Source organism: Hippopotamus amphibius, chromosome 9 (genome assembly GCF_030028045.1).
Source record: "Hippopotamus amphibius kiboko isolate mHipAmp2 chromosome 9, mHipAmp2.hap2, whole genome shotgun sequence".
Lineage (NCBI taxonomy): Eukaryota > Metazoa > Chordata > Mammalia > Artiodactyla > Hippopotamidae > Hippopotamus > Hippopotamus amphibius.
The window spans coordinates 86,177,914-86,205,666 of record NC_080194.1 but is presented as its reverse complement, the minus strand read 5'-3'; the positions used below and the strand labels follow the sequence as shown (position 1 = coordinate 86,205,666).

At 38.3% G+C, this 27,753-nt stretch overlaps 1 pseudogene; it reads right to left on the bottom strand.

Annotated features, from left to right (window-relative positions):
- Nucleotides 1-2,299: 2,299 nt before the first annotated feature.
- Nucleotides 2,300-27,753, bottom strand: LOC130860960 (integral membrane protein GPR180-like; annotated as a pseudogene).

Below are 27,753 nucleotides of genomic sequence, written 5' to 3'. Positions count from 1 at the left end.
CTTCTTTCAGCAACGTCCCACATGGCAGGGAAGACCAGCACTTGTGTCTGTGCGGGGAGAAGTGCTAACAGGGCAGGATACAAAGGGGAGACAGATGGGGAGTATGAGTGAGACCAAACACACTTTTACTCAAGAAAAAGAGATGTTTTAGGGTAAATAATATTCACTTTTCTCCACCTCCAGAAATTTAGCGTATGTCTTAAACACAGTAGACACTTTATAATTGATTGTGATATAGTCTGAAATAATGTCACCATTTCTCCCACAGCCAGACCTGAATCCAATCATTTGCCACAGAAAATCTGGAGATTCCGAGTGCATGTGATGGTTAAGAGTGCCACTAAGTGGCTCATCCAAAGATCGCCAGGTGCGTTCTGCCTGACATCCTGGAGAGTCGGCACTAGGGACTGGATGGCTGGACTCAGAGCCCTCCAGATGCTATTTGCTCCAGAATCAGAAACTAGAGATATTGCCTCTGTTGCCTTTTATTTAAGAAATGTTCAGCCATTCCCAAACTTCTTCACATATTCCTCCCATTTCCTGCTTAGCTTTTTTGTTTTGTTTTGTTTTTGTTTTTGCTCATGACCTTATCTACATTTTGAACATCCCTTTGCATCCTCTTAGCTTAAGTGAATTCTCCCTACTTTTGAAAGCGCAGTTTAATCTACCCTTTCTTGAAGACTGTCTTTATCACTATAGACAGTCGTAATCTGTTCTATCTATGAGCTCAGATAGTCCCTACTGTTTATTACATAGAGCACTGTATATGGTGCTTCATTCATTCAACAATTTGTCAGGACTAGGCAGGGGTTGGCCAATACTCTGCCTCACTAGATTGCAAGGCTGTGAAGGGACTAGAGTTGAAACTTCTTTCAGTGTGCTCATCTATGCTAGATGGCCTAAATATACTTAATAAATACATAAATAAGGTTCCATCATTTGTCACTTAAAAATATATAATTGGAAATCTACATCAGAGTTTAAATAATTTTTTTGAGAAAATTATATCCTTTTTCTCATCCATTCCATATCCTTAAAGTTGTGGTCTACATATATTCCTAATGTTGAGCTATACAAATCGTGTTACTCTGGATACATGACCACACTGAATGGCTAGGTTTACTCATGTATAAAGAGTATGACAGGCCATCTCAGGGACAGGCCTTACAAATACATAGGCTGCTAAACCTCAGAGATAAGAAAAACTTGGGAACTACTGGTCTCTAGTTTACATTTCCATATATAGAATACTTGAACTGAGAATAGAAATCACAGATTCATTTCAACCTGCTTCTTGTTAGTTGCTGTTTAGACACTTAAGGATGAAAAATACAATTAACCCATCTTAACTTCTAATGTGATGAGGATAGGAGAGACACTCAGAGTTTCAGAGGAAGGTGAGTTTCACAATTATGATGCTCATATTGCATAGATTTTAAAATAAGCATGTTCTAAAGTCAACTCCCGATTGTCCCTCAAACTAGAGGTTCTGATGTTTGCAGACCTCTGAGCCACAGGAGTGGAGGGAAGAGGCTGTGGGCCTCTGTCTTAGACTCAGATGTGCATTGTCCACTCACCTTATTTAAGAACCCCGGTGTCTGATCTGTGAATTAATCTGTGAAATCATCAGCCTCTAAAATAGGAATTATAATACTAGAAATGTGTTTATACTGACTTTACGATGCATAAAATGTGTTCACACAGTGTCTTATTTAACTTGCTTGACAATCCTTTGAAGTATTTATTTTTTACAGAATAAAACAGGAAGCTCAGAGAGACTCTCTGATGAGTTAAATGTTACATTGTAAGTTGGCATTGAAACTAAATGCTTTGACTCATGATTCAGTGCTCTTTCTTCCACTTCTGTGTTAATGGTTTCCTTCTTTAAAAAAGGGCAATTAGATTTGACACATAAATCAGATTAAAAAAAACCAATTATATTCTAGACCTGTGCTGGCTGAGTTTGTAGCCACAAGCCATGTGTGGCCACTGAGCATTTGAAATGTGGCTAGTTTGTTTTGAAATGTGCTGTAAGTATAAAATGCATTATGAATTTTAAAGATTTGGGCAAAAAAACAAATACAACATAAAGTACCTCAATAGAGTTTTTATGTTATTACATGTTTAAAAGATAATATTTTTGGATACAGTGTAAGTGACCTTCCTGAGTCTGTCCCCAACAAGGGTCCTCTGCCTGGTGTTACTCATGCCAGTAGAACAAGAGTGAGTTTGGTTCAGAAGCAAAGGAAAGTTTTATTCTTTGATCAGAGAGTGGAGAGGTGTGGGCTCATGCTTGAGTCTAGACCACAGGCTTCCCAAACAGGCCAAGGGCGGGGCTGCTTTCTAGCGTCTGGACAGCAGGGGGAGGGGGCGGAGTTCCCCCAAGGCCAGGGCAGCTCTGCCGCTCAGGCTCCAGATCACAGTGCCTGGTGCAGCGTCTCTGCACACGGCCCGCCACCATCTTAACTTGAGTGTCACGTGCGGCACTTCTGCACACAGCCCCGCCAGCTGAGGTGTCGTGGGAGCCACTTCCCGTGAGGAACTCTGGTGTGGAGTGCCTGGGGCGAGGCCACTGCACGCGCCCCACTGCCCTCCCACCCCACGATGAGCAAGTGAACTGGACTGAGCACAAAGGAAAAGAGGAAAAGGTCAGACCTGATTTTATTACCCAGATTCTATTTTTATTTCCCAGGAATCGTTAATGGGCTTTGCTGGTGACAAATCCCTCCTCTGCCTTTTGTCCTGCTTCTGGTCCTTGAGGGGGGCTGAGGGCGCAGGTCCGTCTCCTGTGACTGCCTCCTGCTGAGTGTGGGTGTCATCATCACCCCGGGAGAGGAGCAGAGCTGCTCCCCAGGTGCCTTTAGATGTGTGTGGTGGTCACCAGGCCTCGGGCTGCTCCCCAGGTGCCTTTAGATGTGTGTGGTGGTCACCAGGCCTCAGGCTGCTCCCCAGGTGCCTTTAGATGTGTGTGGTGGTCACCAGGCCTCGGCCCTGGCTGTTTGTCTCCCTGAGCGACCACGACTTGTTTAACCTTTTGGAGACAAAGGATGCCAGACAATTTAGGATGCGTAGCCCAAATATTAGTAAGAGAATAGTGGTCATATATCGTTTTTCCTGAAAATGAAGCTTTCTTGGTCTTTGGTCTGTAGGTAAAAACGTGCCCTGATGCTGACGCTCACTGCCGTGGCCTGAATATCCCTTGTCACACTTTGTTGTTTTTCGGAAGAGAAGCTTCAGGTTAGACACAGGGTCCCATGAGTAGTCAAGGAGAGCCATTGCCCCAGGTTATCCCTCTGGAGGTTGGGGCTCGGGGGCCTCTTCCCTCATGTGTGGTGCACCCACGAAGGGACCCCTGCAACTTCAGGCCAGAGCGGGTGGTTAGCATCACCAAGTGGGTTCCGTCTCACTTAGGAGTGAGCTGGTCTTTTAGGCTTCTGTTTTCCAGGTTGTTGGTTGCATCCAGTCTCCTGGGAGGAAGGGGTGCAGGGCCAGGTCAGGTGTGGGCAGCACCTCGTGACTATATTCTGGGAGAACTTTCCTGGTCTCTCCTACCTGGAGGTACACTTGAATTGTTCCATTTCAAGGGGCTTAAGGTGTCCCTTCTCTGGACTTGGGGAATGGGTCTACCATACATGAGTTCAAACAAACTTAACCCCAGGGCAACTGAAAGCAAGTCAATCCAATATTTTTGAGTTTCCTGACATCGCTTGGCTAAGGCCCATTTCAAGGGCTGATTGGATCTCTCTACTTACTCTGATGATTGGGGTCTCTAAGTTGAGTGCAAGGACCATTTTATGCCCAGGGCACTCGTTATCCCATTTATCACTGGAGATACAAATGCTGGACCATTATCACTTTGTAGGGATCCTTGGGAGCCCAGAACTGGGGATTATTTCTTTCAGTAATGCCTTAGCTACTTCAGCTGCCATTTCAGTTCTAGCAGGGAATATTCTATCCACCCAGAAAATGTGTCCGTTAGCACCAGGAGATACCTGAAATTGCCTGGTACTCTCAGCATGACAGTAAAATCAACCTGCAATCTTCTCCAGGATATGTCCTTCTAGTCTGAATGGGTCTTATCTGGGGGCCTCTGTGGGTTCTGGTGTTGGTGTTGATCACTGTGCAGATGGGGCATGTCTCAACTGATTATACTTTTCATGCCAGGAGTTACCATGACTTCAACTCAGCTAACCAATTATATAGGGCTTTCCTCCCATAGTGAGTTCCTTCGTGAACCTCCCTGATGGCTTAACAAGCTGCTGTTTGCGGAAAGATATATTGCCCATGTTCATTAACAAGCCACCCATGGACTCCTAGATCTCTATTGAAGTTCCATTTTCAGGCTTTGTCTAATTTTTCCTTTGTGTAGATTGGGGAATAATTGGATGGATTTGGTTTCTGGTTCTAGGGCTGCCCTTTTGGCAGTTGCTTCCACCTTGTTGTCTCCCTTTATTACCTCTGCATCCTCCTTTTGGTGACCCCTACAATGAATCACTGCCATCTGTTTTGGAAGCTGTGCTGCTTCTAAGGGCCTCAGTATGTTTAAGCCATGTTTCCCTTGTTTATTCTCTGCAGTGATAGCCCTGTGTGTGTGTGTAGGGTGGCATACGCATGCTGGAAATCTGTGTAAACATTCAAGGTCTTCCCTGTCCCAAGCTCTAAGGCTTCCCTGTCCTGAGGGCTATCAGCTCCACCTTTTGGGCAAAAGTCCTGGGGGTAGGCTTCTTGCTTCTCTGACTAGGGTCTGGGAGGTCACGGCATATCCCACTAGCTTTTCTCCTCTGTCATAAAACTGCTCCATCTGTGAACCATTCCTCTTTGGTGTTTGGGAGAGGCTTACTTCCTAGGTTGGGGCACCTGGAATAAATATGTATGGCTTCTATACAATCATGCTTCAGGGGCCCCGTTCCTGTGGGTAGCAGGGTGGTAAGATTTAGCGTGTGACAGGTTTTTATGGGAGCCACTGGGTTGTCTTAAAGCACAGCTTGACTTTGAATTGATCTTTGGGGGATAGCCATTCTGTTCCCTTAGAACTTAGTAAAGCCTGAACCTGGTGTGGCGTTCATATAGTGATTGGCTGAACAAACGTTAATTTTTCGGCATCCTTTAGCAGGGTTGTAGGACCTGCTACTGCCCTTGGGCAAGGAGGCCACCCCTTAGTGGTTTGATCTAATTTTTTAGAGAAATAAGCAACCACCTGAGTAAGGGGTCCCAGTTTTTGAGCTAATATCCTAAAGGCAATTCCCCTTGTCTCATGAAAGTGAAAGTCAAAGGGTTTAGCTAAATCTGGGAGGGGCAGGGCAGGGTAATTGCTTTTTCAGTTCTTAAAAGGCCCCTTCCCATTCTGATTTCCATTCCTCATCCTTTCCTTTCAACTATTCATATAGAGGCCTAGCTATCAGACCAGAGTTAGGGATTCAGATGTGGCAAAACCCAGCCATCTTTAGGAAAGCTCCAAGGTGTCTTCTAGTTTTGGGAGGGGTCAGGCTGAAAATGGCTTTTTTGCTTTCCTATGGTAGGCTTCTCTGACTTTCTGTGAGAATGAAGCCTGGGTAGGTCACCCTAGCTTGTGTTAGTTGAGCCTTTTTCTTGGAAGATTCTATTTTTATTTCCTGGGAATTTTTAATGGGCCATGCTGGTGACAAAACCAAATTAAATAAACTGTAGTATTAAAATTTACTTTATCTTTTCATTTTTGCTTTTTAAAAATGGGCTTCTAGACACTTTAAATTACCCACGTAACTGCATCATCTTTCTATTGAGAAATACTGATCTAGATTTCACCTTCGTAAAATACTTTTAACTGTCATAGTTTTAATAGTACCATGTGATGCACTGGAATGTTTAAAAACAATTTTTAAATTGAATTTCAAAATTTACATGACCTGAATTAGGTGGGTCATTGTGGTAGACTGTTTTGGAGGGTGGTCAGATATACAACATAAAAAATTTTAACCCTGGCCGAGTGGAACTTACTGTTTAATAGATGGTTAAAGCAGATACTGGTGAGCACTGTTCATTTTTGTGTGGATTAAGATGTAATTTGTATAAAAATTCTTCCCATAAACAAAACATACTAATGCAGTGTGTTGTAATGAACTATTTGAATGCGCATTACACTGCCTTGGAATCTCTGAGTCTACATATAGGTGAAAAAATAATGAAATGTAAAATCATACAGTTCTATCTTTCATCCAAGGACGTTCTTCTTGAGAAGATATTGTCAAAGACGGGCTTTATGAGAGAGTAGCATTGACATTTATACTCTACCAATATAAAATGGATGGCTAGTGGGAAGCTACTGCATAGTACGGGGAGATCAGCTCAATGCTTGGTGATAACCTAGAGGGGTGGGATAGGAGGGTGGGAAGGAGTTTCAAGAGGGAGGGGATATAGAGACATATGTGTACAAATAGCTGATTCACTTTGTTGTGCAGCAGAAACTGGCACAACATTGTAAAGCAATTATATTCCAATAAAGATCTGAGAAAAAAAAAAAAAGGATGGGCTTTAAATAATCATGTAATGCTTTCTGTCACAGAGAAGCAGAGAGAGGTTCAGAGGGGAAAACAAGAACAATGAAAGATGGTTTCAGCTCCAGGAGAGAATAACCCAGACAGTGCCTTCAGACTTTAACGTGCACACACATCATGTGGGGATCTTGCCAAAATGCAGATCCTGACACAATTGGTGCGGCTTAGGACCTGAGACTCTGCATTGTAACAAATTCCCAGTGATGTTAGTGATGCTGCACGTTGAGTAGCAAGGACCCGGCGCACAGAAACGTTTGGGAAAGAGGAAAGACAGGCCAGAGAAACTGAGCTGGCTGGAGTAGAGGGAAGACAGGTGCAGGGTCCTGGAACAGAACAAGGAACGTGGTCAGGAAGGAAGACATTTTACTGTGACCAAGAGCCCAGTAGGAATCAGGGGAAATGTGGGAGAATTAGACACATGAGGAAAATGGTTAGTGAGTTTGTTACACTCAGGTCAGTCTGAAGGCATGCATGGAAAGACATTAAAGGCCAAAATCTGAGTATTGGGTCTTCTTGAAGATTCCTTTTATATTTCTCTCTGTGTAGTCTCTGTGACTAGACTCTACCTGTGCATGTTAATTGGCAAGAGATGAAAGAACGGATATTTTAGGAACAGGCTAAGGGCAATTGGACAATCTCTCTTTTGTACATGATTCCCCTATCTCCATCCCTCAGAAGAGGAGAAGAAGAGCAGATGCAAAAGTCATGTGTTCTGTAGAATCTGGTAACCTGCCTAGAGAACAGATATTCAGTGTTAGGAAGCTTCTTTGTTTTAAATTGATTTTGGAAATGCATGTGGTCAAAGGAAGTGTGCCCTGTCCTAATATGAAAGTAGTGGACTGGAAATAAGAAGACACAAAGAGCTTCTTGAAGACTCAGGGAGAAACATAGATCCTGGTGTGGAATGTTGAGAAAATGCTAAACTAGATGTCTGAGCAGTGCCCTGCATAATTTCTGAATAGGTATGAAACTGTAATATCAAAAGAAACATGGTCTGATTTTTCAGAGATAAGGCCTTGGTTGACCCCAGGAGAGGCAACTCCAAAATCATGTTTCCTCTTTGACCCCTCTTAGGGGAAGTGTGTTTGTAAGACAGGAAGCACTGCTTGAAAGCCTCCAGTGAAAAGACAAATATCCTGTGTTGTTTGCACATCCCTAGGTGGCAGCACTAGAAGTAGTGCATGAAGTCTTGCTAAGTAGCCTTGGTGAGACAGGTAGGCTTAGCTCAGAGGATTGACAGAGATTCAGAAGGCAGAAATGTTTGCGAGAGTGATGCTGTTCTACCATCATCCAGCTTTACTGAAGTGTTAGAAGAATAACCTTCTCACCTGGGAATGAGCTTCTGATTAGATTACAGTAGAACAACAGTAATGAAAATATAGTTACATGAAACATGTTCTGAGCCATACTAGAGGTATAATATTTTTTTTTAAACTGGGAGGGGTAGCCTATCATCAAATAAGTTTGAAAAGTATTGTGTATATGTAGCTGTCCAGGAGATTCTGAAATATCCTTCAGTTTAGAAACCTGTTTAATTTTATGTAACTCTGCATGTCTGAAATCCTATGATCCTGAGCTACTTATTCCATGTGTACCTATGAACAACTCTCTGGAATTAATATTCTGCTGAATACCTGGGAACAAGACAAGAATGCCCACTCTTGCCCCTTTTACTCAATATAGTATTGGAAGTCCCAGCCACAGTAATCAGACAAGAAAAAGCAATAAAAGAAATATAAATTGAAAAGGAAGAAGTAAAGCTGTCAGTGTTTGTGGATGACATGATACTATACATAGAAAATCCTGAAGATGCCACCAGAAAACTCTGAGAGCTCATCTATGAATCTGATAAAGTTGCAGGATACAAAATTAACTACAGAAATCTGTTGCATTTCTATACACTAACAATGAAATATCAGAAAGAGAAATTAAGAAAACAATCCCATTTACCATTTCATCAGAAAGAATAAAATACCTAGGAATAAACCTACCTAAGGAGGCAAAAGACTTGTACTTGGAAAACTATAAGATACTAATTAAAGAAGTTGAAGAGGGCAGAAATACATGGAAAGATATACTGTGTTCTCAGATTGGAAAAGTTAATATTTTTAAAATGACCATAATACCCAAGGCAATCTGCAGATTCAATGCAATCCCTATGAAAATACCAATGGCATTTTTTTACAGGACTAGAAGAAATAATTTAAAATTTGTATGGAAACACAAAAGACCCTGAATAGCCAACATACTCTTGGAAAGAAGACAAGAGCTGGAGGAATCACACTCCTTGACTTCAGACTATACTACAAAGCTATAGTAATCAAAACAGTATAGTACCAGCACAAAAATGGACACATAGATCAATGGAACAGAATAGATAGGCCAGAAATAAACCCACACACTATGGCCACTTAATTTACAACAAATGAGGCAGGAATATACAGTTGAGAAGACAATCTGTTCCATAAGTGGTGCTGGGAAAATTGGACAACTACATGTGAAAGAATGAAGTTAGAACAGTCTCAAATACCATATGCAAAAATAAACTCAAAATGGATTAAAGACTTAAAGGCCAGAAACTATAAAAATCCTAGAGGAAAACATAATAAGAATACTTGAGGAAAACATAGGCAGAACACTCTATGACATAAACCAAAGCAAGATCCTTTTTGACCCACCTCCTAGAATAATGGAAATAAAATCAAGAATAAACAAATGGGACCTCATGAAACTTAAAAGCTTTTGCACAGCGAAAGAAACCATAAGCAGGACAAGAAGACAACCCTCAGAATGGGAGAAAATACTTGCCAATGAAGCAACGGACAAAGGATTAATCTCCAAAATATACAAGCAGCTCATGCAGCTTCATACCAAAAAAGCAAATAACCCAATCCACAAATGGGCAGAAGACCTAAATAGACATTTCTCCAAAGAAGACAGACAGATGGCCAACCAGCACATGAAAAGATGCTCAACATCACTACTCACTAGAGAAATGCAAGTCAAAGCCACAATGAGGTATCACCTCACACCAGTCGGAATGGCCATCATCAAAAAATCCAGAAACAATAAATGCTGAAGAGGGTGTGGAGAAAAGGGAACCCTCTTGCACTGTTGGGGGAATGTAAGTTCACACAGCCACTATGGAAAACAGTTTGGAGATTCCTTAAAAAATAGAAATAGAACTACCATATGATCCAGTAATCCCACTCCTGGGCATATACCCAGAGAAAACCATAATCCAAAAAGAAACATGTACCATAATGTTCACTGCAGCACTGTTTACAATAGCCAGGACATGGAAGCCACCTAAATGCCCATCAACAAATGAATGGATAAAGTAGATGTGGCATATATATACAATGGAATATTATTCAGCCATAAAGAGGGATGAAATGGAGCTATATGTAATGAGGTGGATAGACCTAGAGTCTGTCATACAGAGTGAAGTAAGCCAGAAAGAGAAAAACAAATATTGTATGTTAACTCATATATATGGAATCTAAAAAAGAAAAAAAAAAGGTACTGATGAACCCAGTGACAGGGCAAGAATAAGGATGCAGATGCAAAGAATGGACTGGAGGACACGGGGCTTGGGGGGTGGGGGTTGACAGGGAAGCTGGGACGAAGTGAGAGAGTAGCAAAGACATATATATACTACCAACTGTAAAATAAATAGCTAGGGGGAAGATGCTGTATAACAAAGGGAGATCAGCTCGATGATGGGTGATGCTTTAGAGTACTGGGATGGGGAGGGTGGAGGGGAGTTGTGAGAGGGAGGGTATATGGGGATATGTATATAAATACAGCTGATTCACTTTGGTGTACCTCATAAGCTGGTACAAGAGTGTAAAGCTATTATATCCCAATAAGAGCTTAAAAAAAAAAGTACACCATCATCAAGTGGGGTTTATCCCTGAAATGCAAGGATTCTTCAATATACACAAATCAATCAATGTGATACATCATATTAACAAATTGAATGATAAAACCATATGATCATCTGAATACATGCAGAAAACGATTTTGACAAAACTCATCATCCATTTATGGTAAAAACTCTCCAGAAAATGGGCATAGAAGGAAATGTAATAAAAGCCATATATGACAAACCAACAGCGAACATCATTCTAAATGGTGAAAAACTGAAAGCATTCCCTCTAAGGACAGGAACAGGACAAGGGTGCCCACTCTCACCACAATTATTCAACATAGTTATGGAACTGTTAGCCATGGCAGTCAGAGAAGAAAAGGAAATAAAAGGAATCCAAATTGGAAAAGAAGTAAAATTGTCACACTTTGCAGATGACATGATACTATACATAGAAAATCCTAAAGATGCTACCAGAAAACTGCTAGCACTAATTGATGAGTTTAGTAAAGTAGCAGGTTACAAAATTAATGCACAGAAATCTCTTGCATTCTTATACACTAACAATGAAAGAGCACAAAGAGAAATTAAGGAAACCCTCCCATTTACCACTGCAACAAAAAGAATAAAATACCTAGGAATAAACCTACCTAAGGAGGCAAAAGACCTGTATGCAGAAAACGATAAGACACTGATGAAAGAAATCAAAGACAATACAAACAGATGGAGAGACAAACCATGTTCTTGGATTGGAGGAATCGACATTGTGAAAATGACTATACTACCCAAAGCAATTTACAGATTCAGCACAATCCCTATCAAATTACAATTTGATGGCAATTTTCACAGAACTAGAACAAGAAATTTTATGATTTGCATGGAAATGCAAAAGACCCTAAATAGCCAAAGCAATTTTGGGAAGGAAAGATGGAGCTGGAGGAATCAGGCTCCCTGACTTCAAACTAGACTCCAAGACCACAGCTATCAAGCCAGTATGGTACAGGCACAAAAACAGAAATATAGATCAATGGAACAGAATAGAGAGCCAGAGATAAAGTCATGCATATATGAACACCATATCTTTGACAAAGGAGGCAAGAATATACACTGGAGAAAAGCCTCTTTTATAAGTGGTGCTGGGAAAACTGGAAAGCTACAGCAGCTACATGTAAAAGAATGGAATTAGAATATTTCCTAATGCCATAACCAAAAATAAACTCAAAATGGATTAAAAAGCTAAATGTAAGGGCAGACACTGTAAAACTCTCAGAGGAAAACATAGGCAGAACACCCTACGATATAAATCAAGATCCTTTGTGACCCACCTCCTAAAGTTATGGAAATGAAATAAAAAATAGACAAATGGGACCTAATGAAACTTAAAAACTTTTGCACAGCAAAAGAAACCATAAGCAGGACAATAAGACAACCCTCAGAATGGGAGAAAATACTTGCCAATGAAGCAACGGACAAAGGATTAATCTCCAAAATATACGAGCAGCTCATGCAGCTTAATACCAAAAAAGCAAATAACCCAATCCACAAATGGGCAGAAGACCTAAATAGACATCTCCAAAGAAGACATGCAGATGGCTAACAAACACATGAAAAGATGCTCAACATCACTACTCACTAGAGAAATGCAAGTCAAAGCCACAATGAGGTATCACCTCACACCAGTCAGAATGGCCATCATCAAAAAATCTCAAAACAATAGATGCTGGAGAGGGTGTGGAGAAAAGGGAATCCTCCTGCACTGTTGGTGGGAATGTAAATTGGTACAGCCACTATGGAAAACAGTTTGGAGGTTCCTTAAAAAACTAAAAATGGAACTACCATATGACCCAGCAATCCCACTCCTGGGCATACCCTGAGAAAACCATAATCCAAAAAGAAACATGTACCATAATGTTCACTGCAGCACTGTTTACAATAGCCAGGACATGGAAGCCACCTAAATGCCTGTCAACAGATGAATGGATAAAGAAGATGTGGCACATATATGCAATGGAATATTATCCAGCTTTAAAAGGAATGTAATTGAGTTATTTGCAGTGAGGTGGATGGACCTAGAGTCTGTCATACAAAGTGAAGTAAGCCAGAAAGAGAAAAACAAATACCGTATGCTAACTCACATATATGGAATCTAAAAAAAAATGGTACTGATGAATCCAGTGACAGGGCAAGAATAAAGATGCAGATGTAGAGAACAGACTTGAGAACACGGGGGCGGGTGGCTGGAGTGAAGGGGAAGCTGGGATGAAGTGAGAGAGTAGCATTGATATATATATACACTACCAAATGTAACATAGATAGCTAGTGGGAAGTTGCTGCATAACACAGGGAGATCAACTCGATGATGGGTGATGACTTAGAGGGCTGGGATGGGGAGGGTTGGAAGAAGTCATGGGAGGAAGGGGATATGGGGATATATGTATAAATACAGTTGATTCACTTTGTTGTGCAGCAAAAACTGGCACAACAGTGTAAAGCTATTATACTCCAATAAAGAGCTTTAAAAAAGTCCATATTAAATTTACTGTATGCTAATGTTAAACTTGATGTCATGTAGTTTAATATCAATATTTAAAAATAAAGCCTACCTTAAATTAAAAAAAGAAAAGAAAAGAGAAATATCACAAATCACTGGCAAAGAGCTAAGTTACACAGTTTATAGCGTTTGAAGACAGCTTCTTAGAAAAAAAATGTTAGCTCTTCATGTAAGAAACTCCCAAATTTTTTATATATTTAAGTGGAAAATAAATGAATAAAGGGACAAAAACTGGAATATAATCTAGGTAATATAAAATGAATATTGGTATGGGATGGCCTTTCTAAACATAAAAAAACAAGCTATGGGATAATATTTAAAAGACAAAAAAAGTGGTCTTGACTGCTAAATAATCAACATAAAAATTTATATAAATTATAAACACGTATCAATAAAAATATATTTAAATGCACACATACCTATTTACATATACATACATGTCCATGTGGATGTGTAAATATGTGTTTATTTATATGTAAATAGATCATTTATTTTTTGAGTTTAAAAAATTAAAAAAAGTTTTATATTGGAGTATAGTTGATTTACAATATTATGTTAGTTTCGGGTATACAGTAAAGTGATTTAGCTATACATATACATATATCTATTCCTTTTCAGATTCTTTTACCTCAGTACTTTACAGAGTATTGAGTAGAGTTCCCTGTGGTATACAGTAGGTCTTTGTTGATTGTCTATTTTATATATAGTAGTGTGTATATGTTAATTCCAACCTCCTAATTTATCCCTCCCCCCGCCACCTTTCCCCTTTGGTAGCCATAAGCTTGTTTTCTATGTCTGTGAGTCTGTTTCTGTTTTGTAAGTAAGTTCATTTGTATCATTTTTTAGATTCCATATATAAGTGATATCATGTGCTATTTGCCTTTGTCTGACTTCACTTAGTATGATAATCTCTAGGTCTTTCCATGTTGCTGCAAGTGCCATTATTTCATTCTTTTTGATGGCTGAGTAGTATTCTGTTGTATATATGTATCATGTCTTTATCCATTCATCTGTTGATGGACATTTAAGTTGCTTCCATGTCTTGGCTATTGTAAATAGTGCTGCTATGAACATTGGGGTGCACGTATCTTTTCAAAGTATGGTTTTCTCAAGATATTTGTCCAGGAGTGGGATTGCTGGATCATATGGTAGTTCTGTTTTTAGTTTTTTAAGGAATATCCATACTGTTATACATAGTGGCTCTACCAATTTACATTCCCACCAACAGTGTAAGAGGTAGAGCTTTCTTAATAAATAACTCATAAATAAGATAAAAACTATAAAAATGAATAATGCATGGGAAATCTGGTCAAAGAACAGAGAAACACGGATATCAATATGAAAGTCATGGAAGAATTTTTAAGACAAAAATAATTATCTTCAGTAATAAAATGCATTTTAAAATCAGATTTTTAGAAAATTAAATTGAAAATGATGTAAAAATTGATAATTATTGGTGGCAAAAGTGTGATGAGATTGAACATCTCACATACCTCAATTGAAATAAATGTTCTGAAAATTAATACATAACAAGTATTCAGTAAAATTTGCATATCTCTGAGTGAAATGTTCTAAAACATCTATAAATTTGAGGATTTTGTGCAGTATATACTTTGCCTCATTAATATGCATAAAATATCCTCAAATACACAAATGACCTTTAAATTCTTTAACAAGGACACATACAAGAAAGCACTTAGTAGGGAACAATAAAGTCAGAAAGAGGAGCAGGTTTGAGGTTGTTGGCTGAAATCTTACTTTCTCAGTGAACCTTTTCATTGATTTATGCATTTCAATCTTTGATCCATATGATAATTTGGCATAGTTATAAATAGGATGCAGGAAAAAGATAAGAAAAGAGAAATCTGGAGATGAATAATTACAAATTTAATTCTTGAAATATGGGGCTGCGATATGTTGATGCAGAAAAATCAAGCCAGAGGGAAAGCAGTTAATTTATCCTACAGGGTTGGTTTCCTTGAGTCATTGCCCTTCCATGCTCTGGTCCTTGATGTGGTCTCCAGTGACATTTGACTTTGGAGAGCACCAGGCAGGTTTGCCTGCCCCAAGCCTGGAATTTACCTCCTGTTCTGTCAATAATCCCTCTGCACTAAAATTAGCCAACTTCCATTCCCCAAAGCCCTCTCAAGGGCTGGATGGAATCTTTGCAGCCAATATTTTGATCTGTATTTATATGTCTGTGATTGCTATTGAGATATATTAAATGGGAAACTCCAGGTAAGTGAACTACAGTTATTTCATGTATTTCTTAGGCTTTTTCTCATTCATTTTGAGGTGTTAAATCCTGAAATAACCCACTGGAAGGACATGGCGTAGAACATGGTCTTGTCTGTGCTATTAACTAACCTTGAGAATTTAGCATGTCATTTCACTTCTCTGAGCCTCAACTCTGCTAGTGTCTAAGACCATTTTTTCCTGCTATGGTCTCTCTACTTTTAGGATGAGGAATGAGACTTAAAATTAGACTATTTCCTTTTTAAATAGCAATACAGTTTCACTTAGAGTAGTTAAAAGTTTAAGTATCTGTAATTCTACTAGCCAAAAAAATTCACAAACTTTGTCTTTACTTAAATAGGATGTTCAAATGCCACAGCTAAGCAGTATTAATGCCTGAGTTTGATTTCCTCACTCCCTTGCTCATAAACTATATCTAAAATAGCAACTTCTTAACTGACATTTACTTGAAGTTGAGGTCACACTATGTTCTGTCTGCTTTTCCTATATTATCTCTTATCACTATTTCTGTTTCAAGCAAGACATTCTGATTCTATGCAGATTTTCCCTCTACTCTATGTATTTTCTTTCTTTTTTAAAAAAAATTTATTTATTTATTTATTGTCTGTATTTGGTCTTCACTGCTGTGCATGGGCTTTTTCTAGTTGCAGTGGGTGGGGGCTACTCATCATTGTGGTGCATGGGCTTCTCATTGCGGTGGCTTCTCTTGTTGTGGAGCATGGGCTCTAGGCATGTGGGCTTCAGTAGTTGTGGCTCATGGGCACTAGAGCACAGGCTCAGTAGCTGTGGCACACAGGCTTAGTTGCTCCTTGGCATGTGGGATCTTCCCAGACCAGGGCTTGAAACCATGTCCCCTGCATTGGCAGGCAGATTCTTTACCACTGCGCCACCAGGGAAGTCCCCTCTAGGTATTTTCTTAATCTGTCTCTTCCCTCTGGAATGCATCAGTTCTGAGTTAAAAATACTTTCTAAGTTTCAAAATATGGCTACCATTTATTTACAATCAAAATATTGTCATCTAGTGTTCTCCTAGGCATTAGGCTAAAAAGCTGTCTATAGATTAAGTAATTTCATGCTTAAATCAACCTTGCAGGCGAAGTGTTGTTCTCATTTTACAATATTTAAAACTGCAAAGTAGGCATCATTGCCTGCATTATACAGATTAGATTCAGAACAATTAAGAGACTTTAACCAGGAGTTCACAGTTAATGGGTCCAAAAGCCAAGTCTGTACTGATGATAGTAGGAACATGCTACCCTCTCTATCCAACCTTGTTTTCATAGTGTTGGCAAAAGTTATGGCTATTGAGCACTGTAGGTGTCTGGATGTAGAGATCCCAAAATGAATGAAACATACTTCTGTCCTTGAGGTCTCACAGTTGCTTATTCCTTCAGGGAGAAGGAATTTTTTCCCTCCCAGTAGCACTATATCTATAACATTTTAGAGACATTTGTCACGTTTTAAATTTATTTCAAATTTTTATTTTATTCTTAATTTAGGAAGTGATTGTTCTCTTATCTTTCCATCTAAAATAATATATAAGAAGGTAGAGATCTTAAATATAACTTATCCACTACTGTTGTAGTTGCTACTACTCTTTGTTACACAAAATATTCTGAGAATAAATGGTCACTGAACTAGACTGAATGGAAAATTCACACATGTATGCACAGAATTATACTTAAAAATGTATATTGAAGAACAATCCACTATGTCAGTTAAAAATCTAAAATTTACATTTACAGTTCTAGATGTATTACAATGAAGTTTCCATCAAGTCTAAGGAAAGGTTTCAAGTATGACAAACTAGAGTAAACTCTCTTTCCTATCTTAGGCTCATCTGTAACAGAGAATCTGCTTAAAACCATACAGAGGTTGGGGGGAAAGATCATGCCTGTGTATTAATTTACATATCATACTTAAAATATTTCAGTGAGGCTCATTGGTATGTTCTCATCATTTTCATTTTACTGATAGGAAAATTAAAGTTGAGAGAGGTTAAGTAACTTTCCCAAGGTTACATATATTAGTGCAAAACTAGAATTAGAATCCAGGGTCTCTGATATCGTTTCCACAAGAACATAGGTTCTTGTCAGGCTGTTCATAGGATCTTGAATCCAAAACCAGGTAAAACGGCTTGTCCAGGAGTTCAAGCTTTTGTAGCTGACCTTACAAAATGTTTCATGTCAGGAACAAGATTATGTGAAGCGATTGCCAATATTATAATGTTCCAAATAACTATTTAGTGTAAGGGATACATTGATAGGGACCTTAAATTGGCAACAGATCATTGTAACACAACTAACTTTCAAGGTCATTGCTTGATTTTTATCAATGTTATTGGTGAAAGTCATTTTGAAGGTCACAATGGCGTTTGACTTTTGTTCACCACTTTTCTGTGATGATGGAAATGTTCTGTATCTACACTATTAAATACGATAGCCCCCAGCCACATGGAGCTATTGAGAGTACTTGACATGTGGCTAATGCAACTTAAAAACAGATCTGTAGAAGATAAGGTGCCCATATGTGTTTGGGCTTACTTCTGAGTTCTCTATTCTGTTCCATTGATCTTCCTTTCTATTTTTGTGCCAGTACCATACTGTCTTGATCACTATGGCCTTGTAGTATAGTTTGAAGTCAGGAAGCCTGATTCCACCAACTCCATTTTTCCTTCTCAAGATTGCTTTGGCTATTCGGGGTCTTTTGCGTTTCCATACAAATCGTAAGATTTCTTGCTCTAGTTCTGTGAAAAATGCCATTGGTAATCTGATCGGGATTGCATTAAATCTGTAAATTGCTTTGGGTAGTACAGTCATTTTCACGATGTTGATTCTTCCAATCCAGGAACATGGTATATCCCTCCATCTGTTTATGTCATCTTTGATTTCTTTCATCAATGTCTTAAAGTTTTCTGCATACAGATCTTTTGCCTCCTTAGGCAGGTTTATTCCTAGGTATTTGATTCTTTTGGTTGCAATGGTGAATGGGAGAGTTTCCTTAATTTCTCTTTCTGCTCTTCCGTTGTTAGTGTATAGGAATGCAAGAGATTTCTGTGCATTAATTTTGTATCCTGCTACTTTACTAAACTCATCAATGAGTGCTAGCAGTTTTCTGGTAGAGTCTTTAGGGTTTTCTATATATAGTATCATGTCATCTGCAAAGAGTGATAATTTTACTTCTTCTTTTCCAATTTGGATTCCTTTAATTTCTTTTTCTTCTCTGATTGCTGTGGCTAACACTTCCAAAACTATGTTGAATAACAGTGGTGAGAGTGGACACCCTTGTCTTGTTCCTGTTCTTAGAGGGAATTCTTCCAGTTTTTCTCCATTGAGAACAATGTTGGCTTTTGGTTTGTCATATATGGCTTTTATGATGTTGAGGTAATTTCCTTCTATGCCCATTTTCTGGAGAGCTTTTATCATAAATGGATGTTGAACTTTGTCAAAAGCTTTTTCTGCATCTATTGAAATGATCATATGGTTTTTATCCTTCAATTTGTTGATATGATGTATCACGTTGATTGATTTGCGTATATTGAAGAATCCTTGCATCCCAGGGATAAACCCCACTTGATCGTGGTGTATGATTTTTTTAATGTGCTGTTGCAGTCTGTTAGCTAGTATTTTGTTGAGGATCTTTGCATCTATATTCATCAGTGATATTGGTCTGTAGTTTTCTTTTTTTGTGACGTCTTTGCCTGGTTTTGGTATCAGGGTGATGGTAGCCTCATAGAATGAGTTTGGGAGTGCTCCGCCTTCTGCAATATTTTGGAAGAGTTTGAGAAGGATAGGTGTTAACTCTTCTCGAAATGTTTGATAGAATTCGCCTGTGAATCCATCTGGTCCTGGGCTTTTGTGTGTTGGGAGATTTTTAATCACTGCCTCAATTTCTGTACTTGTGATTGGTCTGTTCATGGTTTCTATTTCTTCCTGGTTCAGTCTTGGAAGATTGTATTTTTCTAAGAATGTATCCATTTCTTCCAGGTTATCCAATTGATTGGCATATAGTTGCTTGTAGTAGTCTCTCATGATGTTTTGTATTTCTGAGGTGTCCGTTGTGACTTCTCCTTTTTCATTTCTAATTCTGTTGATTTGCATCTTCTCCCTTTTTTTCTTGATGAGTCTGGCTAATGGTTTATCAATTTTGTTAATCTTCTCAAAGAACCAGCTTTTAGTTTTATTTATTTTTCTTATGGTTTCTTTCCTTTCTTTTTCATTTATTTCTGCTCTGATCTTTACGATTTCTTTCCTTCTGCTCACTTTGGGGTTTCTTTGTTCTTCTTTCTCTAGTTGTTTTAGGTGTAAGGTTAGGTCGTTTATTCGATCATTTTCTTGTTTCTTAAGGTAGGACTGTATTGCTATAAACTTCCCTCTTAGAACTGCTTTTGCTGCGTCCCATAGGTTTTGGGTTGTTGTGTTTTCGTTGTCATTTGTTTCTAGATACTTTTTGATTTCCTCTTTGATTTCTGTAGTGATTCCTTGGTTGTTTAATAGTGAATTGTTTAGCCTCCATGTGTTTGTATTTGTTGCAGTTTTTTTCCTGTAATTGATATCTAGTCTCATGGCGTTGTGGTCTGAGAAGATGCTTGATATGATTTCAATTTTCTTGAATTTGCTGAGGTTTGATTTGTGACCCAAGATGTGATCTATCCTGGAAAATGTTCCGTGTGCACTTGAGAAGAAAGTGTAGTCTGTCGTTTTTGGATGGAATGTCCTATAAATATCAATTAAGTCGAGATGGTCTAATGTGTCATTTAAAGCTTGTGTGTCTTTATTTATTTTCTGTTTGGTTGATCTGTCCATTGATGTAAGTGGGGTGTTCAAGTCTCCCACTATAATTGTGTTACTGTCGATGTCCCCTTTTATAGCTGTTAGCATTTGCCTTATGTATTGAGGTGCTCCTATATTGGGGGCATAGATATTTACCATTGTGATATGTTCTTCTTGAATGGATCCCTTGATCATTATGTAGTGCCCTTCCTTGTCTCTTTTAATAGTCTTTACTTTCAAGTCTAATTTGTCTGATATGAGTATTGCTACTCCAGCTTTCTTTTGACTTCCATTTGCATGGAATATCTTTTTCCATCCCTTGACTTTCAGTCTATATGTATCCCTTGGTCTGAAGTGGGTTTCTTGTAGGCAGCATATAGAAGGGTCTTGTTTTTGTATCCATTCAGCCAGTCTGTGTCTTTTGGTTGGAGCATTTAATCCATTTACATTTAAAGTGATTATTGACATGTGTGTTCCAATGACCATTTTCTTAATTGTTTTGGGTTTGTATTTGTAGGTGTTTTCCTTTTCTTGTGTTTCCTACTTAGAGAAGTTCCTTTAGCACTTGTTGTAAGGCTGGTTTGGTGGTGCTGAATTCTCTTAACTTTTGCTTGTCTGGAAAGCTTTTGATTTCTCCCTCAAATCTGAATGAGATTCTTGCTGGGTAAAGTATTCTTGGCTGTAGGTTTCTCTCTTTCAGGACGTTCAGTATATCCTGCCATTCCCTTCTGGCCTGCAGAGTTTCTGTAGAAAGGTCAGCTGTTATCCTGATGGGTTTTCCCTTATATGTTGTTTGTTGCTTTTCTCTTGCTGCTTTTAATATTTTTTCTTTGTGTTGAATTGTCGTTAGTTTGATTAATATGTGCCTTGGTGTATTTCTCCTTGGGTTTATTCTGTATGGGACTCTCTGTGCTTCTTGGACTTGGTTCATTATTTCCTTTCCCATGTTGGGGAAGTTTTCCACTAGAACCTCTTCAAATATTTTCACAGACCCTTTCTTGTTTTCTTCTTCTTCTGGGATGCCTATAATTCGAATGTTGGTACGTTTAAGGTTATCACTGAGGTCTCTGAGGCTGTCTTCTAGTCTTTTTATTTTTTTATCTTTTTCCTGCTCTGTGGCGTTTATTTCTTCCATTCTATCTTCCAACTCACTTATTCGTTCTTCTGCCTCAGTCATTCTGCTGGTTAGAGCATCTAGAGTATTTTTAATTTCAGTTATTTTGTTATCCATTGCTGTTTGTTTTTCTGAGTTCTTATGAACTGTTTCTTGTACTTTCTCTAATTTGTTATCGAGATTTTGTATCATTTTTACTATCATTACTCTAAATTCTTTTTCAGGCATTTTTCCTATTTCCTCCTCATTTATTTGGTCTTGTGGGTTTTTTTCCTGCTCCTTTGCCTGCATGGGGTTTCTTTGTTTCCTCATGGTTGTCCAAGCTTTTGGGGTTGCTTGTCCTGGTGATAGAGGTGTTTATAGAAGACTGTCCAAGCCTCAGACTAATGTCCAAGTATTGGATTAGACGAATATTCAGTCTTACAGTTCTCTTGGCTCAAAGTCTGACACAGGTCTCCCTGGGCTAAAGTCAAGGTGTCACACGGTTGTGTTCTTTTCTGGAACCAGCAGAGGAGAAGCCCTTTCCTTGCTTTTTCCAGCTTCTAGGGTCCTCTTCCTCCAACTTCAAAACTACCAGCATCAGCCAAGACCTTCCCAGGCTGGCGTCTCTCTCGAGTATACAATGGAAAAAAGACAGCCTCTTCAATAAGTGGTGCTGGGAAAATTGGACAGCAACATGTAAAAGAATGAAATTAGAACACTTCCTAACACCATACACAAAAATAAACTCCAAATGGATTAAAGACCTACATATAAGGCCAGACACTATCAAACTCCTAGAGGAAAACATAGGCAGAACACTCTTTGACATACATCAAAGCAACATCCTTTTTGACCCACCTCCTAGAATCATGGAAATAAAATCAAGAATAAATGAATGGGACCTCATGAAACTTAAAAGCTTTTGCACAGCAAAAGAAACCATAAACAAGACTAAAAGGCAACCCTCAGAATGGGAAAAAATAATTGCCTATGAAACAACGGACAAAGGATTAACCTCCAAAATATACAAGCAGCTCATGAAGCTTCATACCAAAAAAGCAAATAACCCAATCCACAAATGGGCAGAAGACCTAAATAGACATTTCTCCAAAGAAGACATACAGATGGCCAACAAACACATGAAAAGATGCTCAACATCACTCATCATCAGAGAAATGCAAGTCAAAGCCACAATGAGGTATCACCTCACACCAATCAGAATGGCCATCATCACAAAGTCTGGAAACAACAAATGTTGGAGAGGGTGTGGAGAAAAGGGATCTCTCCTGCACTGTTGGTGGGACTGTAAGTTGGTACAGCCACTATGGAAAACAATTTGGAGGTTCCTTAAAAAACTACAAATAGAACTACCATATGATCCAGTCATCCCACTCCTGGGCATATACCCAAAGAAAACCATAATCCCAAAAGAAACTTGTACCATCATGTTTATTGCAGCACTCTTTACAATAGCCAGGACATGGAAGCAACCTAAATGCCCATCAACAAATGAATGGATACAGAAGGTGTGGCATATATATACAATGGAATATTACTCAGCTATAAAAAGGGATGAGATGGAGCTATATGTAATGAGGTGGATAGAACTACAATCTGTCATACAGAGTGAAGTAAGTCAGAAAGAGAAAGACAAATATTGTATGCTAACTCACATATACGGAATCTAAAAATGGTACTGATGAACTCAGTGACAAGAACAGGGAAGCAGATACAGGGAATGGACTGGAGAACTCGAGGTATGGGAGGGGGCGGGGGATGAAGGGGAAACTGAGAAGAAGCGGGAGAGTAGTACAGACATATATATACTACCAACTGTAAAATAGTCAGTGGGAAGTTGTTGTATAACAAAGGGAGTCCAACTCGAGGATGGAAGATGCCTTAGAGGACTGGGGCAGGGAGGGTGGGGGGGAATCGGGGGGGGGCGTCAAGGAAGGGAGGGAATATGGGGATATGTGTATAAAAACAGTTGATTGAACCTGGTGTACCCCCCCAAAAAAAAAAAAAAAAAAAAACAGATCTGTAAATTTAATTCTAAATTGTTACATGTAGCTAGGGGATACTATATTGGGCAGCACAAACTTAGATTAGTGTCAGTGGATCTGAAGTCTTTTTGGAAGGTGGGAATTTGAGCAAACAGTTAAATGCTTCCCAGCTCATTTTCCCCCATGTTTTACCTATCTTCTGCATTTTTCCGGTGTTTTGCTTTAATTTAAAAATTTTTATATTTCTTTAAATTTTTTCATTGAAATAGATTTACTAAAAAAAAAACATGTAATAGAGAGAACAATTTTATATAAGTTAGGCACTCAGTTTGTTGGATGCAGCATTACCTTTAAACCCAGGCCAAAAGGACTCTTGCCCAGAACCCTCCCCTCACCAGCTACCTTTACATAGGGCAAGGAATCAGAGGAGCCAAGGTGAAGTGCCTAGCTGGAGTCCAGTGTGCCCCTTCCCTCCATGCTTCCAGTACTTGGGACTCTGCTCAAAAGCCCTAATCCCACTTCCAGGATCTTTTCTAGGACTGCATTCCCAAAGATGGTTGGTGACATAAGTAAGTGTACCCATAGGTTGGAGGGAGAGCTGTGGGGTAACTGCTGTTTCTGGGTGCTGGGGGAGGAGACAGAGTTTGAATGTACAAGCTGGGGTGCAGAGGTACACAATGGAGGCCCCTTATGTGCAGGATGGAACCAGGGTGAAGACAGAACAAGTGGGATGGAGTCACCTCTTTCCATTCTGTCACCTGTTTCCATCCTATCACGTTCCAGGGCAGAGCTCCTAGATGACCAAGAGTTCCAAAATCAAGCCTGGTCTTCTGGGCCATTGTGAAGATATATTCATCAAGTGAATGAGAATATGTTTCATTTAACAATGTATGATTTTAGTATGAGTAGAGAGCTGAAGCAATCTGCTGGAGCCCTTAGCAGAGGAATTTCTCTTGGGCAGATGGAGAGACAGGCAGGAAGCAAAGCAGGTGGGGCAGAAAAATGATAATTTTCTGTCTTATACTGGGCAGTCCTGTCCTCCCAAGGAGGTCAGAGCATTCCATTGGAAGAAACCTGTTTTCAGATATGTCATGGTAAAAAATGAGGTTTTACTTTATTAAAAATTGTGGTTTCAGTAACTAATGTGTTATTAAAACAATCCTGTAGGGGAAACATGATAAGTTTCTTTTGGAAAAAAATATTAAGACTAGAAATCAGAGGGCCTGGTTCTAGACTTAGACCATTACCAATTAGCAGTTTTTCAGGAGGTCAGTCTAATTACTTAGTTCCTTAGCTCACCTAGGTGTAAAATGGGGAATTCAGAGCTGTGTTATAGGGTCACTGTGAAGAGAGAATGAGGGCTCCATTTTGTTAACAAAAATTTTTTTTTTGATTTTTAATTACACAAGTAATGAATGAATCTTAATCTATAAAAACAATAATTGGACATTATAGAAACATGTAAAGTGAAAAAAATAGAAATTCCCTAGCTCATCCTCTTTGTAATGCCACTTGCCGCACTGCAGGTAAACACTCTTTAACAATTTTGTGTCTTTCAGAAGTCTTCTATGCATTTATATAATATATGTACATACACAAAAATAAAGCTTTTAAAAGGGATTTATTATATACTTCATACAATTTCCATTATCTACTATTAGTTAAACTTTTTTTCTTAATGATGAGAGTGTAGTTGTTTATATTTTTCATTAACAAAGGAGATTGCACTTAATATTCTAGCATATGCTTTGTTTATACTTAGGATTTCTATATGTTAAATACCTAGAAGTGGAATTGCTCAGTCAAACATATGCTCATTTAAATTTTGCATAGGAACTACCAAATTATATTCCAAAATGTAGTACCAATTTACATAAAAAATGATTTTTTTTACAAAAACATTTATTAGTTATCTGTTTTACACATATTAGTGTATATATGTCAATCCCAATCTCTCAATTCATCCCATGCCTCCCACATATATAAAGAACAGTGTCCATTTTTCCACATTTTTAAACAGTTGTTATTATTAGCCTTTTAAATGTTGTGTCTCAAATATAGATAAAAATCAGTATATTATTATTTTAGTTAAGTCATGTATTTTGGACTACCTTTGTAGTTGAGCATCTTTTCCTGTTTTTATTGGGTATCTGTATTCATTTCTTCTGTTAATTATCTTTAGCACTGGAGAGTTCTGTTCTTATTGATTTGTAGAAGACCTTTATATTTTATAGATATTAATCCTTTGTTTACCATATGGCTTGATAGCCTATGCTTATCATATTTTCTGCCAAGTTTGTAAGTTTCCTTTTATATTTAGTTCACTTGGGTGAATGACATACCCAGGTTTTTAATTGTACATTGCTTTTTCTGTTGTTTCCTTTATGACTTTGGGCTTTTATGTCTTGCTTAGAAAGGCCTCCCCACTCCAGGTTTATAAAAAGTCTCCTATTTTCTTCTAGAACATTTATGTTTTATATATTATTTACATTTAAGTGTGTAATCCACCAGGAATTTACTTTCTATGTATGATATATACAAATCTTATTTTTTTTCTAAAAAAATAGATTTGTCAGAAATCCATTTCTCAGTAGTCTATATTGTCTGTCTACTAATTTGAAACATTATTTTTATTATATGTTCAATATGTAAATATAGTATATGTATTCGTGTGTGTGCATGTGCATGTTTCTGAACTTTATTCTTTTCCATTTATCCTTATGTCCTATTCTGCATTAACATTGCATCACTTTAATTGTGTTAGACATACTGAACTTTTAAATATTTGGTAATGCAAGATCCACCTTCAAATTTTAAAATGTTCTCAGCATATTCCTTTTTTAGATGAACTTAGAAATATCCTGTCAAATCCTTAAAAATTACTATTGGCACTTTGGCTAATATTTATTTGGAATTACATACTTATTGCAGATAATTGAATATCTTAAAATCTATAGTGGCTTTCTTATCCTATAAAACATGGCATATGTTTAAGGTAAATCTATAAATAAATTAGTAAAGTTTTAGATTTTTATTTCATGTGGGTCTCAGTTCTCATAAGGTTTATTCTGAGTATTTTGTAGTATTTGTTGTTACTGAAAATGAGAATATAATCTATTATTTTTTTTCTAAAACTTTCCGGAAGATAGGAAAGCAACTTGTAAACTTATTGCATATACATAATATATACTTAATTTAATACTTTTCCTGGATTTGATTGTCCAATATTTTATTTAGAATTTAAACCTATGTTCAGGTTGAGATTAATTTATAGTTTCTTCCTTATTGGATATGCGGTTATTTTCTCTAGTTGTGTTAGTAGGATTACATTAGTGCTATCAAAACAATAGGGATGGTTGTCATCTTTTCATAATACTTTTATTCATCCAACAAATATTTATTAAGTTCCTGGTCTACCATGTGCAGTGTAGGAATAATCTTGGAGGTTTGGTAGATCTACTGCATAAAATCTTTCGCTTTTAAGGGAGAATCCTTGACTAATTTTACCAATTATTTTATTATTATTTTCATAATCATGTTTTCCACACTAATATTGATTAGTTTATTTATATTTTCCTAGAACATTGTCCATTTCACTAGGTTTTACAATTTACTTGTATAAATTTCACACAATTTTCTTAAAATGTAACCTCTTTATAGTTTGTTTTTTGGACAGTTCCTATTGCTGTGTATGAATATGTTTCCTTTTTCGTCTTGTTTAAACTTGCAATATATTTGTCTCTAGGCTATTATTGTTTTTAAAGAAAGAGCTTTTTAAAATTTATTATGCCCATGGTTTTCTTTTGGGGTGGTGCTGGAGTGGGAGAGATATCTACTCTTTTGACTCTTTTTTTTTAAAGTGTCTTTTGTTGGGTTCTTTTTTTTTATAAAGATTTATTTATCATTTATTTCTTTATCCATTTTTGGCTGTGTTGGATCTTCATTGCTAAGTGCTGGTTTTCTCTAGTTGCGGTGAGGGGGGCTACTTTCATTGTGGTGGCTTCTCAATGGGCTCTAGGCACATGGGCTTCAGTAGTTGCGGCACATGGGTTCAATTGTTGTGGCACAGGGACTTAAATGCTCTGTGACATGTGGTATCTTCCTGGGGTAGGGATCGAACCCATGTCCCCTGCATTGGCAGGTGGATTCTTAAGCACTGAGCCACCAGATTCTCCAGCACTGATATGAACAAATGGATTCCCTTCAGCATCCGTGTTTAGTAACATCGTTTCAAATGGGATATCTCCTGCCTGAGAATTCTCATTGTCCTCTTTGCACTTACACTTGTCTGCATAGAACACGTGCCACGTTTGTGGGTATGGAATCTGGGACAGTGTCAGATTATGTTCAGTCTGATTCATGGCCATTGTCAACTGCGCTTTGGATAATTTTTTACTACAACTATAACCATGACCGCTTTCCTGCAGCTTTCGCCATTCCTGAGCTTGGGAACAGGTAGAGTTCAGCTTCCTTTCCAACAGCGATCGCTATGTCGTTGATTCTGACACACAGAAGAGCATGGTCACTGTGGAACTCGAAGTGGCCGATGCTCTGGCCCTAAGCTTCTCGGGCAGCGGCACTGCTGAAGCAGCCGTGCAGCATCTTACCCTGGCTGCCCGGTGGCCAGCAGCAGCAGGTGAGGGCCACTGCCAGCAGCCGCAGGCCCCTCAT